The sequence below is a fragment of the Salarias fasciatus genome (genome assembly GCF_902148845.1).
Source record: "Salarias fasciatus chromosome 23 unlocalized genomic scaffold, fSalaFa1.1 super_scaffold_20, whole genome shotgun sequence".
Taxonomy (NCBI): Eukaryota; Metazoa; Chordata; class Actinopteri; order Blenniiformes; family Blenniidae; genus Salarias; species Salarias fasciatus.
The window spans coordinates 818,103-831,161 of NW_021941230.1; the positions used below are offsets into that span (position 1 = coordinate 818,103).

The 13,059-nt window shown below is 49.7% G+C and overlaps 2 long non-coding RNA genes across 2 annotated transcripts; one reads left to right on the forward strand and one right to left on the reverse strand.

Annotated features, from left to right (window-relative positions):
• Nucleotides 1-2,265: 2,265 nt before the first annotated feature.
• LOC115383802 (uncharacterized) lies at nt 2,266-4,001 on the reverse strand. The gene is made up of 2 exons (XR_003930752.1): nt 3,963-4,001; nt 2,266-2,345 (listed from the first exon to the last, which is right to left on the reverse strand). It is a non-coding gene; the product is annotated as an uncharacterized LOC115383802 (long non-coding RNA).
• On the forward strand, nt 2,272-12,091 carry LOC115383809 (uncharacterized). Its single transcript, XR_003930761.1, has 3 exons — nt 2,272-2,361; nt 8,550-8,557; nt 12,079-12,091. It is a non-coding gene; the product is annotated as an uncharacterized LOC115383809 (long non-coding RNA).
• The last annotated feature ends 968 nt before the right edge of the window (nt 12,092-13,059 follow it).

Consider the following 13,059-nt stretch of genomic DNA (forward strand, 5'->3'; position numbering starts at 1 on the left):
CATGTCCTTCCTCAGGCCGCGGACCGCGGCTTTCTTCTCCTCCAGCTCCTGGCCCTCTGCCCCATGGTGGGCGGTCATCTTGGCCCAGTGGGCGGTGGCGGCATTGGGCTTTGGCTGGGAGGCGGCGCCGGGCATTGCCACCAGCTACGGAGAGGAGGTTGGAGCTGGACGTCCTGCGGTGCCGTGGCTCCGGAGGAAGAGATCCCTGCTGGTGACGCTCAGCTGCTCCAACCTCAAAGCATTCTGGGAAAACAGAAAGTGACGTCTTTGGTTCTATAAGAGTCAGGAACAGTATCGGTGTCAGAAGATTTTAGTCATTAAAATAAAGAACATCAGTATCAACTCATGTTGATCACTTAAGAAAAGAACATCGGTATTTATCAATAGCGGTCATAAAAAAAAAAAAAAAAACATCAGTATCAGGCGATGGTTATCATTAGTCCCCAGGACTCCCTTGAAAAAGAGGTTTTAATCTCAATGGGACCCACCTGGTTAAATAAAAGTTAAATAAAATAATAAAAAAATAAATAAAATTAAATTAAAAGAAAAAATTATTGGCTGATATTGATCATTAAATTAAGAAAAAAGAACATCAGCATTGATCGATGATGCTCATTAAATTAAATAAACATCAGTATTAATATACTGATGCCGTCAAACAGCGTTTGATAGACTTTTTGTTCCAAGAAGATGTGATCTATGAAAGAGCAAAATTCACAAAAGAGTGCAACAACCATCAGAACCAGTGGATTCATTCATCACAGCACTTTATGCGCTTGCATCGTGCACTCCACGATGAGCTTTTGAGAGATAGGCTTGTGGTGGGTCTAAAAGATTCGTCACTGTCAGAGAGAATGCAGCTGGACAAAGATTGAACCCTTGCTTAAGCTATCACAACGGCTAGGCAATCCGAAGAAATAAACATCAGCAAACTGATATGAGAAGTGAAGTCTCCCCAATCAAATCAGCTATGGATGCCGTTCATGTGAGAAAGGTCAAGCCAAACAAGTTCCAAAGCAAAGAACAATCACAGTTTCGACCTCCAAAACCTCAGCAGACAAGACGGGATGATAAGACATGCTCCAAATATGGAAAAGCACCAGGACACGTAGCAGCACAGTGCCCAGCTAATAATGCAGAATGTCATTCACTGTTGGATTGGACCTACAGACCCTGTCTTAATGTCCACGTTTCCCACAGTTATGAGGTCAATGATGGTGCAGACATATTTTTTCTGGGTGAGGTAGATTCCAGAGAAGATCCTTGGCTTGCGACATAAATGTGAGAGGGAATAAAGTGACGTTAAAGTTAGATTCCAGAGCAGATGTCACAGCTGTTTCAGAACAAATTTTTGAACACTTCAAAAGGAAAGATGAACTGTTGGAGAAAGCACAAAAACCACTCTACAGACCAGGTGGTACCGCACTCCACGTGTTAGGGTCCACAATGGAGATGATCACATACGGGGACAGGAGCACATCAGAGAAAATCTACGTTGTGAAAAACTTACGTGTGGCACTGCTCAGTAGAACAGCTTCTGTGAGACTGAACCTGATTCCAGAGTTGACACAACAGACCAGGAGGCGGTGAGAAAAGCAAACCCGAAGCTATGTGATGGACTTAGACTCGTTCAGAAGCTGTACACAATAAAACTGAAGCCAGATGCTAGACCATTTTCACTCAAGGTGCTGAGACGTGTGACACTGCCGCTCATGGACAGTGAAAGATGAGCTGGACAGGATGGAGAAACTGGCTTGATCAGCCGCATGGACGAGCCCACAGAATGGTACTGTGATGTGGTCGTGGCTCCCAAAAAGGACAAAGAAAATGTACGTATCTGCGTGGACATGACACCTTTAAAGTCCATGTAAAGCAGAAATAAATTTGTGTTATGAGTTTGTCACACTGCATAAACATGTGTCATTAACCACTGAGCCAAATTTGAATGATTAAAAAAATTGCTAAGTATATAAAATAAGGTCTCAAAATCATGGAAAAACAAGCACTTCTCTCTGCTGTGAAAGGCTGGGGGCGTGTCAGCTAGAAGCGCTGGAGCCACGCCCACAGCGGAAGAGGGGCCGCCTCCGTGTTACTGTGACAGTGACATCTGCCATGACAATGGAAGCTAGCGCTAACAGCCTCATCAGATGGACCCAGCCCTACCAATTTGAGTCATCAGAGCCAGAAACTGACTTTGAGTCAGATGCTGAGAGTGCTCGGCCTCGTTCCTCACAGTCTCCATCAGAATAGTCATTTATTAGTTTTAATTAAACAGTGGGATTCCCCCGGTCCGCACCAGTTCTAAGCCAGCTGCTAGGCGCCAGCCGAGGCGACCCGCTGGGGCCCTGCCCAGAGCCGCGGGTTGCCTCGGCTGGCGCTGGGGAGATCCGCGGGAAGGGCCCGGCGCACGTCCAGAGTCGCCGCCGCCGACCCGACCCCCTCGGAAACTGACCCGCCTTCCGTGGCGGCGTCGGACACCGTCCCGTGGAGGAACCCCCACAACCCCCGGGGAGAAGGCTCCTGGACCCGGCCGCGCCTCGCGGCGCGGTGGTGGGCCTGGTGTGAGCCGACCCCCCCCCACGGGGACGAGGGCAACCCGCGAGGCGGGCAGCGTGGGGTTATGTAGCTAACAGCATCGTTACCCTGCACACTGTGGCACGCAGGTAAGATGCAGGAGCGACGTGGAGGTGACATGCTGGTTAGCTGACTGGTTGACTGGTTAGCTAGCTGCAAACTGTGGTAAGAGATGCTATCCGAGACTCGAAAGCTAGCAGGAAACCACCGATGCTAATACGCTAGACGTATTGATATCACTCAGCATCCGGTGGGGCGGGTTTATGCCAATCAGGGCCGCGTTAACGCGTTACGTAACGCGGCCCTCATTTCTGACCCGCCCATTAAATCCTGAACACAGAAGCGCTGGAAAAAGTCTGTGAAGTCTACCTCCTAAATTAAAGCATAAATGGAGGAATGGCTTTTATATGTTGTAAAGAAACACATTTATGACTTATTTAGGGTGTTAGAAGAAAATGACTGATTTTGCTTTTTTTTTTTTTCCCTTGTCCTGTTCGCAGCTGGGGCGTGCAATATTGTATGATTGTAGGCCTTTTACTATCCGACAGATTTTAATATTAGCAGCAGGACGAGACTGAGTCTCCTCCTGCTGCTGCCTTTATTTAAAGCTGGCATCCGGCATGGCTGCCGGACAGGACGGGACGGAAACGCTCAGAGGAGCATGGACAGAGAGAGAGAAAGATAAAGAGAGGGAGAACGGGGGGGGGGGGGGGGGGCACAACCTATGTACAAAGTCACAATACAAAACAGTGTTGTCGACGCACCACACGCAACCTAGAACAATCCCAAACCCCCAATCCAGACAACACCAAAACAGAGCCGACAACCAACACAGAAAATTACAGAACCATACATACATTTTTTTTTTTTTTTTTTTCCCCGAACCATATTAGTGACAGACCAGGCCACAAAAATAAAAGGAGGTGTAGGGGAGGAAGGAAATGCAAGGACACCACAAAAACCGTTTTTTTTTTTTTTTTTTTTTTTTGAATATAGCTAGTTGTAACTAGTAGTAAACTCGGGGCGTGCATCAAGAGAGGTCTGCTACAGATCACCATTATTCCTAACCACCACAAGAAGACAAGGTAATCCAGTATGTAAGAGTGATTAAAGATCAGCGTGATCTTGAAAATATGATGGTGACAGTGATGGTGATAGTGATCATGCATATATGAACCTCTGACCTCTGAGAAGGCCAGAAGCAGGCCAGAGAGGCCCTCAGAGCCCAGACAGCCGGCGGTCATCATAGAGCCCGGATCCAAGCCGCCCCCCCAGGCAGACGCCCACGCTCCGGTCCAGAAACGGGGCAGAGGAAAGCCCCGGCCGGGGACCCCGGCAGTCCCTGGGCCCGGGCCCCGCGGAGCCCCGACCGGCAGGAGCCGGTCCACCCCCGGGCGCCGGACGCCGGGGGCGGGCAGGGCCGAGAGCTCAAGGCCCAAGAGCCCAGGAGCCGACCCCCCACCCAGGCGGGGGGCCATGACCCACCCGGGAGAACCAGCCCACACGGGCAGCTACCCCCCCCAGGCCAGTACAACCCCCAGCGCTCCGGCCACGCACCCCGAGATCCAGGGCATCACCCCCACCCCACCCCCCCACCCCACCCGGAACCCACACCCCCCGTCCACCGCCCTGCCCACCCCTCCCACCCCCTGTCCTCTCCCGCCTCACTCCCCCCCGCCCCAACCCAACACTCATACCCACTCACTCATACTGACACACACACATGCACACACACAACCACTCATCCCTAAACCAAACGCACACACACACACACTCACATTCCAACACACTCACACACTCTCACGCACACGCTAACAAGCACGCATGCACGCACGCGCACACACACACACACACACACACACACACACACACACACACACACACACACACACACACACACAGTCCATCCTACCCCAAAACACACTCACATTCCCGCGTCATCCAACTGTCACATCCTGTGGAGACACCCCCGGAAGGCAAGGAACACCGAACCCCACATCCAGGACCCCCCGCCACCCATAACTGCCGCCTCCACCCCCCCACCCCACTGCCGCAGACAGGTATGCACCCCCCCAGACTGATTTTGCTTTACATGGACTTTAAAAAAAAAAAAAAACATGAACACACCAATTACATTTCAACAGTTGTAATGTTCAGGAATCAGTCCGGGTGTCTGAGTTCAGGAACTTTAATAAATCAATAAAAATGAAAACCAGTCAGGAACACATGTCGGAGCGCCAGTGTCAACATAACACTGCGCATGTATGTACTACGGCTCTTGTAGAAGATCACTGCGCAACAACTAGTCCCTACTCCGGGATGTTACAACAATCACTCTGTCAGTAGATAGCACTCCCTTTCCTGGACTCCGAGGCCTTCTGGAGACTGGGAAAAAGCCTCCATGAAAATCACATTTGCATTTCCTGTGAGTCTCCAGAAACCTGGCCAGTCTCCACAGTTAGTCACTGGACACCAGTCTCCAAGGCCAGTGAGACAGGCCCAATACTAACTGTTGAACTTCTGCTTTTTTTTTGTGTTAGTGTAATTAATAAGAAGAATTCAGTCAGAGTTCCTGATAGCAGTTTACTATCACATCCAGATTTTTCTTTTATTTACAATTTCTGGACCGGAATGCATGTCACCCATTCTTCATCAACAATGAAAATCAGAATACCAAAATGTAACCCAAAACTCGCAATAAACTCTGTGTGGAACACAAATGAATGATGAACAGCTCCTGGCAAGTTATTACTTGCTCTTTGAGTTTGAGTCCTTCTCAGTCCAAAAAAATTAAGGGGCTGTATCATGCAAATTCACTTTTTGTATGTTTTAAATCTTGTTATATAGTTATGTACTCACCAAAAACACCCCAAAGCTTTTTTTCCTTTGTGCCTGTGTGTTTGAGCTTTCCTCCTGTTTGTGCTGCTCAGAGAGGCAGCCCCTCCCGCACCCGAGAAACGCTCTGTTTTCCCACGTTGACGTCACACTGTGAAGATGTGTGCTTACATACCGCCATCTCTGGTTGCTCAATTCAGGCAATCACAGGCACACACACCTTCACAGCTGTGTTCTTTTGCACGTGCAAATAACTTTAAGAGCTCTTTAAAGGTGCCTTATTTTTTTTAATGTGCTGGCCAGCAGATTTTTCTTTGCTTTCTTCAAAGACATTGAAAAGGACAAAGTTACAGTTTATTTTGTTTTGTTGAGGACTTCTGAGATTTTAAAGGGGCTGTATCATGCTTTTTTAGCAAGTCCAAACCCTAGAAATGGCATTAACATGGTAATAGTTTATTTTGGCGGATCATTTAATGATCAGCGGAGCAAGTCCTCTCCTCTCCTCCACAATCGCAGGAAAGATGCTGACAGGTCCTCCTCTGGCAGCAGTGCAGCTACCAGCAGAACCTCTCCACCGTCAGCGGGAAAACGCACAGCAATCCTCATCAGCCACTATTGAAGAAATAGCAGAATGGCTGTATGAAGCAACAGGGCTGCAGACGTGAGCAGAACGTGGCTTCTGCTGCTCCGCCATCAGAGCACATTGTGTGGATGTGCTGCAAATCAGTCGACTGTCGTAAAAACCGTCATGAAATCATCAAAATAAATACCCAGATAACATAACACAATGTTGATAGATTACAACAACTTAAAATACAAATTACAGCTGGGTTTAAATAGAATAAATTACAGTTGAGTTTAAATGAAATGAAATGAAATGAAATGAAAATGAAATGAAATGAAAAGAAATGAATGAAATGAAATAAAATAATTACAGCTAGGTTACATTAGCATTGTATAAATCGCCAATTTACAATTTACAGCCACTGTTTGAACTCACACACAGCTGTTGCTGTAGGTTTACAAATATGAAAGTCATCATTTAAGCTATCAAACGCCAACATACCTGGAAAATTTATCCAGTTCTGTTGGACTGCATATCCACCAGTTTCCAGATGACCCTCTTGCTCCCTCTAAAACGAACAAATGTCTCAATTTTTCTCTCATCTCTTCTGTATCTCCGTACTCCATCTGGTCCAGAAATGAGGTGGATTGGCGCTCAACTCACACCGTTTCTCAAAGACGGGCGCTCAAATTGATTAATCCAGTCCCTGCCAGATCGCGGCCTGCGTCTCTATGGTTGCGCATTTTGATAGGCTGTGATGATAACGAGAGGTATTTTTATTGGCTGGTCTGACAGTCGTTCATAGATACAGATACAGTTAGCTTTCAAAACAAGTTTTTCCGTTGCATCTCCAGATATGTAACTCTCAGGAGGAAAGGCAGACATCAGGATGGATTCTACGCCGTCACCCTACCAAGACGTAACACAACATATGATAGGACAAGGCTGTTCTGATCAAGAAATATCCAGTCACTTCAGTATGGATGTGGATTTAGTAGGAAATTCTCCAAAACGACCGTTTTTGTGCCCAAAATGGCATCGGCAGACGGAAGGTGTCGGATTCCAGACTGGAAGTGGAAGTTGCTGGAGCGATTGCTGGCGTGAGCCACAATCTGTTTAACTGCATGGTCAAAGTCAGTCAGCAGATATACTTTTAATACAAAAAAAAAATCTATATATATATATATATATATATAGAGAGAGAGAGAGAGAGAGAGAGAGAGAGATTTTTTTTTGATTTTAAAACACACTTTATTTACAGATTGCAGTGATACAGTGTGTCAGACACTAAAAATCAATCATTCAGATTAAAAAATATGCAAAATGAAGTTGATCGTTGGTCCATACAGCACAGAATGTTCTTAAAACACCAGACCTCCTTAAAAAGCATTTAAATCATTGTTTTGTTTAAAAAACCGGTATTCGAGCCAGAGTCTGGATTTGACATTGACCTGCCACACTTCTTTGACATCCTGTCCTTCCTCTGCCCTCAACCTTGTTCCTCCTGCTGACATAATCGCCATCTTGGCTTCCCCTGAGATAAAATTGAGGAGCTGCCACTTGTTTCTTCTGTTTGTCTGTAGCCAGCTCCCATGATAAAAGTTCTCTCAGTAAAAGCAACACTAAAAAGACTAAAAAAACCGCCGTTAAAAGAGTGAAGAAGCTTGTGAGCCTCTTGCACTCAGTAAAAACGTGATAAATAGTCTCTCTCTGATGGCAGAAGGGGCACGTGTTTAAAAAACAGCAGGGTTGAGGACAGAGATAAAAGCATTGGAGGCGATGGCACCGTGTAAAATCCTCCACTGGAGGTCTCCAGTCCGTTTTCCTCAAGGGGGGCTTGTATAAATCCTCCACTGTGGGCCGGGTCCAGGTCCAGCCTGTCCCAGTCTCTTGACCACACAGTGGGGGGCCTGTTGCTCAGGTCCACCCTTGTGGATGCTCTTCACACAGTTCCTGTAAAATATTTTTTTGTCTGCTTTGTGCAAAGACAGTCTCTCAGGCTGTGTGGGTCTTCAGGAGGGGGCCGGACAGATCCCCCAGCTCCAGGCTCAGCAGGACCTCGGGGAAGGGGTCGTCAGCATCCGGGGAGAGTTCTCCTTGGCTGTATCTCCTCAGCAGGCTCCTGTCTCTGGGCATCAGTGCACTCCTCCACTTCTCCAGGAGCCCCTGGGACACCCGGATGGGACTGCATCCCCAGCAGAGAGCCCAGAGCCTGGGCGTCGTTCAGGTCCGGCCCCACAGCATCCACAAGCTGACCCACGTGAGGGTCCCAGACTGGATCAGCCTTCCGGTCAGGCCGGGGGTCGAGGCTCCGCTGATGTCCAGTCTGGATCCGTGGATCAGGGGTTCTTTCAACAGCCATGCAGAGAGTCGGCTTTCAGGCACCTTCTGCGTGAAAACAGGCCCAGCATTTAAATAAACTCTGGTAAAACGGAGGCAGCCCCTTGAGATTTAGAAATTTGGGATCAGTCAAAAACAGAACATTATCCAACCCCAACTTATTGGCACGCCTCAGGATGCAGCTGGCCACGCCTCTCCACACCAGATCCGCCGGTCCTGCGAGGTACCTCTGCAGGAACTGGAGTCTAAAAGTGGCGGTCCGGCTGGCCAAGTGGACCAGGCCCTGGCCCCCCTCCTCTCTGTCTAAAAACAGCACCCCCTGTGGCACCCAGTGCAGACCATCCCAGAAGAAATCGATCATTTTCCTTTGAATTTGAGCCAGGAGACCTGGAGGAGGGTCTGCACTGGTGAGCCGATGCCACAGCTGGGATGCAACCAGATTATTTAAAACCAAAACTCTGCCCGAAGTGACATTTTCGGGAGGAGCCACCTCCACTTGAGAGCTTAGCCTCCACCTTTTCCATGACGGTCTCCCAGTTCTTCTGAACAAAATGTTCCTTGCCGACATAAATTGCCCAGATATTTGAGGCCTTCCCTCCTCCATGTTAAATTTTGTGGAAGAACTGGGAGACCGCCATGCCACCTGCCGACAGCAAGGGCCTCGCTCTTTCCCCAGTTGACCCTTGCTGCGGATGCCACATTAAAATCTTTAATAATATAACTAAAATATCTACGTCCCCTTGATTCCTTATAAAAACGATAAGATCGTCTGCATAGGCCGATAAAATCATGCTTTCACTAAAACCAGGTAAAAGCAGACCTGCAGACTTGAACGTAGCCTAGAGAGGAGGGGGTCCAGGGAGAGCGCATAGAGCATCCCAGACAGAGCACAGCCCTGCCTGACACCTCTGCACACCCTAAAAGGAGCACACAGACTGCCGTTGATCTTCAGCACACTCTCAATGTCCCTGTACAGCACCTGATCTTAGCTATGAAACCAGCGCTGAACCCAAAACTTTCCATGACCCTCCAAAGGAAGCTGTGTTCAACTCGGTCAAAAGCCTTTCCTGATCTACAGAAATCAGACCAGCATCGATGTCCAAAGAACTAGAGACTTCCAAACGTCTCGAATCAGGTGGACGTTGTCCACCATGGACCTGCCGGGGACACAGTAGGTCTGATCCCGGTGGATGACCTGCTCCACAGCCCTCCCCAGCCTGGAGGCCAAGACCTTGACAGGAGTTTGTAATCCACACAAAGCAAGGACACGGGGCGCCAGTTCTTGATGTCCTGCAGGTTCCCCTTCTTGGGGAGCAGAGTGAGAACTGCTCTCCTGCAGGACACTGGCAAGGAACCAGAGGCCAGACACTCGTTGTGGACGTCCAGGACATCCGTACCCAGGATGTCCCAGAACGCCTTGTAGAACTCGGCGGTGAGCCTGTCGATCCCAGGAGACCTGCCCGTTGGCATCGCCTGCAGCGCTGCCCGCAGCTCCTGCATGTCCAGGCAGGCCTCCAGTTCTGTGTTGGTCTCCTCAGAGACCCGAGGCAGTCCCCCTCAGGAACCCCTCCAGGAGCTCCTGCTCCTCCTTGAACTCACTCCCGTACAGAGAGGAGTAGAAGCCCACCGCCGTCCTCCGTATCTGGCATGGTTCGGTGATCTCCTCCCCCGTGTCTGAGAGCAGTGCGTGGATCACTCTCCCCTGTCCGGCCTTTTTCTCCAGGCTAAAGAAGAAGCTAGAGGGAGCATCCATCCCTGTGATGGTCTGGTACCGGGACCGAACCAGTGCGCCCTGCACTTTAACGTTCAGCAGGTCGGCTAAAGCCATTTTTTTCCTTTTGAGGTTTCAAGTCACCTCGATTTCCTGTGGACCTCACTTAAATGTTCCAGTTCCACTATCTCGGTCTCTAGATCCTTCATAGATCTGGTGATATCACTTGTGACATTGAGGGTGTGCTGCTGACACAGGAGTCTGATCTGCGTCTTACCATGGTCCCACACTGCCTAAGACTGCTAAAATCTCCCTTCCTCTGTCTGAAAAACCCTGCCAAAAAAACATTAAAGCCTCCCTAAAACTTCTATCAAAGGTTTTTAAAACAGAGTAAAATGCCAGTAAGCGCTCCCTGGCCTCACATCCCTGATAAAAATACTGCTTAAAAGTAGACAATGATCAGTAAAACCAACAGGTAAAATATCACAACCCCTCCTAAAAACATTAAAATGATGCTTAAGACAAATAAATAGGATCCAGCTGGCTGAGGAGACCCTGCCTCTCTACAGTGGGACAGGTGTACTGCCGACAGTCAGGATGCATCCTTCTCCAAACGTCCACAACGCCCTGAGAGTGGACCAGCTGCTTCAAGACGTGCTGAGAGGCTGGATGAGGCTCTGCATGGTTGCGATCTAAAGTCGCGTCTTCCGTGCAGTTAAAATCCCCACCCACAAACAAATAGTCCTCCGACCCACACCCACTTACCACCTCAGTCAGTTTGAGGAAAACTGCTTCCTCTCTGCACCGGCTGTTGGAGCATAAATGTTAATAAATACAAGTTTAAAATGGTGGAACTGAGCTTTGACTAAAAGTAGCCTCCCCTGTACACAATGCTGGACCTCCAGTGAGTCGGGGTTAAAAGCCCTGGAGAAGAGGAGGCCCACTCCTCCACTGAGAGGAGTAAGGTGGCTTAAGATGGCCTCCCCCCTCCATTCCCTCCTCCATTCAGCCTCAATGTTAAAATCACTATGGGTTTCCTGAAGGAACAGGACGTCGATCTTCTTAAGTGTGGCTGTCTCATAGACTGACTGTCTCTTTCTCAGATCTCTGGCTCCATTATGTTTAAAACACCCAGCTTAAAAACATCCATGGTAAATGAGATGTCTAAAACCAGGATAAGAACAATAAATTAATTAAAAACCACCTGGCTGCAACCCTCATTTAATTGCTTTCTTGCTTTGTTACCAGTTTCTTCAATCTATAGCTCTCCTGATCAGTGATACCAGACTCCTGCTTATTGCTCATATGGAGCCTGGCCGAGAAAATAAAAACACTTAAATCAGGAAAATAATCCCCCACCTTCACCCTGTGCTGGTTCTTGGTCTGGTGTAAGAACGTTTTGATTTTGTCTGCGCTGTATGGTGACCTGTTTTTTTGTGAGCTGCTAAAAGAAACATCACTGCTGTCTGACACACACTCACTGTCACTGTCATCTGAAGCCCGGCTGTCTCCACAACTTTTCTTTGCATCTGAATTTTTACTTTTTTTCTTTCTTTTAGCTGGTTTTACACGTTCCAACCTTGTCCTCTTCCATCTCCTCCTCCTCCACCTGTTCAGCCCATGAGGCACTCCTGCCTGCCTCTCCTCCTTCCTCCTCCATCGCTTTTCCTCCCTGTTCCTCCTCCACCTGTTCTTCTATCACTGTCTCCACCTGCTCCTCCTCCACCACTGTCTCCCCCTGCTCCTCCTCCACTACTGTCTCACCCTGATCCCGCTCCACCTGTCCCTCCACCTCACCTTGCTTCTCCTCCCCTCCCTCACCCACTTTTTTTTCTTGTTTTTTATCTTTTTCCCCTCCACCTCCGCAGTGTTATTTACATTAGTGTCAGTGTCCCTCCACCCGGCAGACTCGCTCTCCTCTCCCCTGCCGCCACCCGCAGCTTCACCCGGTGTATTTACACTACTCACCCCGTGCTCGGTGCTCTCCTGTGGGGCCACGACAGATCGCCTCCTCGGAAGGTCCGAGGAGCCGCCGTCGGCCGCTCGGACTGAGCCCCGGCCGCCGCGTCCCCCGGGAGCCCGGAGCGCGGAGCCGCCGCCGGTGGGGGGACCCCCCAGGCGTTGGCCCCGCGGCGCCGGGGCCGGGGCGGCCGCGGCCGCGGCCGCGGCGGCAGCGCCGGGTCCCCCGGAACCCGGTCCCGCCAGGTCCGCCTCCGCCGAGCCAGACCCAGCAGAGCCGGAGTCCGGAGAGCCAGATCCTGCTGAACCAGATGGAGCAGACGCAGCCGGGCAGGCCCTGATGGTGTGTCCCTCCTGTCCACAGCCGAAGCACTTCATGCCAGCTGAGCTCGCGAAAACAACGTAATCATAATCATTTACTCTCACGCGGAATCGGAGGTTCAGCTCCTCGCTCCGGTTATTGAGTATCATAAATACGTGTCTTCGGTGGCACACGGCGTTCTTCAGCAGCTGAGACTTACATCCAGACAGGATGTCCTTCACGGAGGACACCACCTTTCCAATCTGGACAGCTCGCGGATCAGAAGCTCATCTGGCACGAAGGGAGGGACGTTGGACAGGACGACCCGGACAGCAGGCTGAGACAGCGGCTGGACCGGGACGAACCTGTCCGCGACGGTAATGCCCGACTCCACCACAGCGTTAGCCTGCTCCACCCGGTCCAGGAAGATCACCACGGCGCTGTTCATCCGCCGCGACCGACTTGATGTTATCATAGCCCACTTTCCTCCCCCACAGCCAGGGCCACGTCCTCCACGCTGCAGGGGAACTGGGCCACCACCCGGACCCCGTGTTTGCGGGTGAGCTGCCTGAGGTTGGTCATGGCTGCAGCCAGACCTCCCTCAAACAGACCGCAAAACCACCAAGAACCCAAATAAACGATATAAACTAATAAATGTGCTCTGTGATTAATAAACTACGGTGAAAGTGAACATTAACAACTTAAACAAACAGAAAAAACAAGCTAAAACGCCACACAACACACACCACGCTCTCACACACTCCAGCCGCCGCC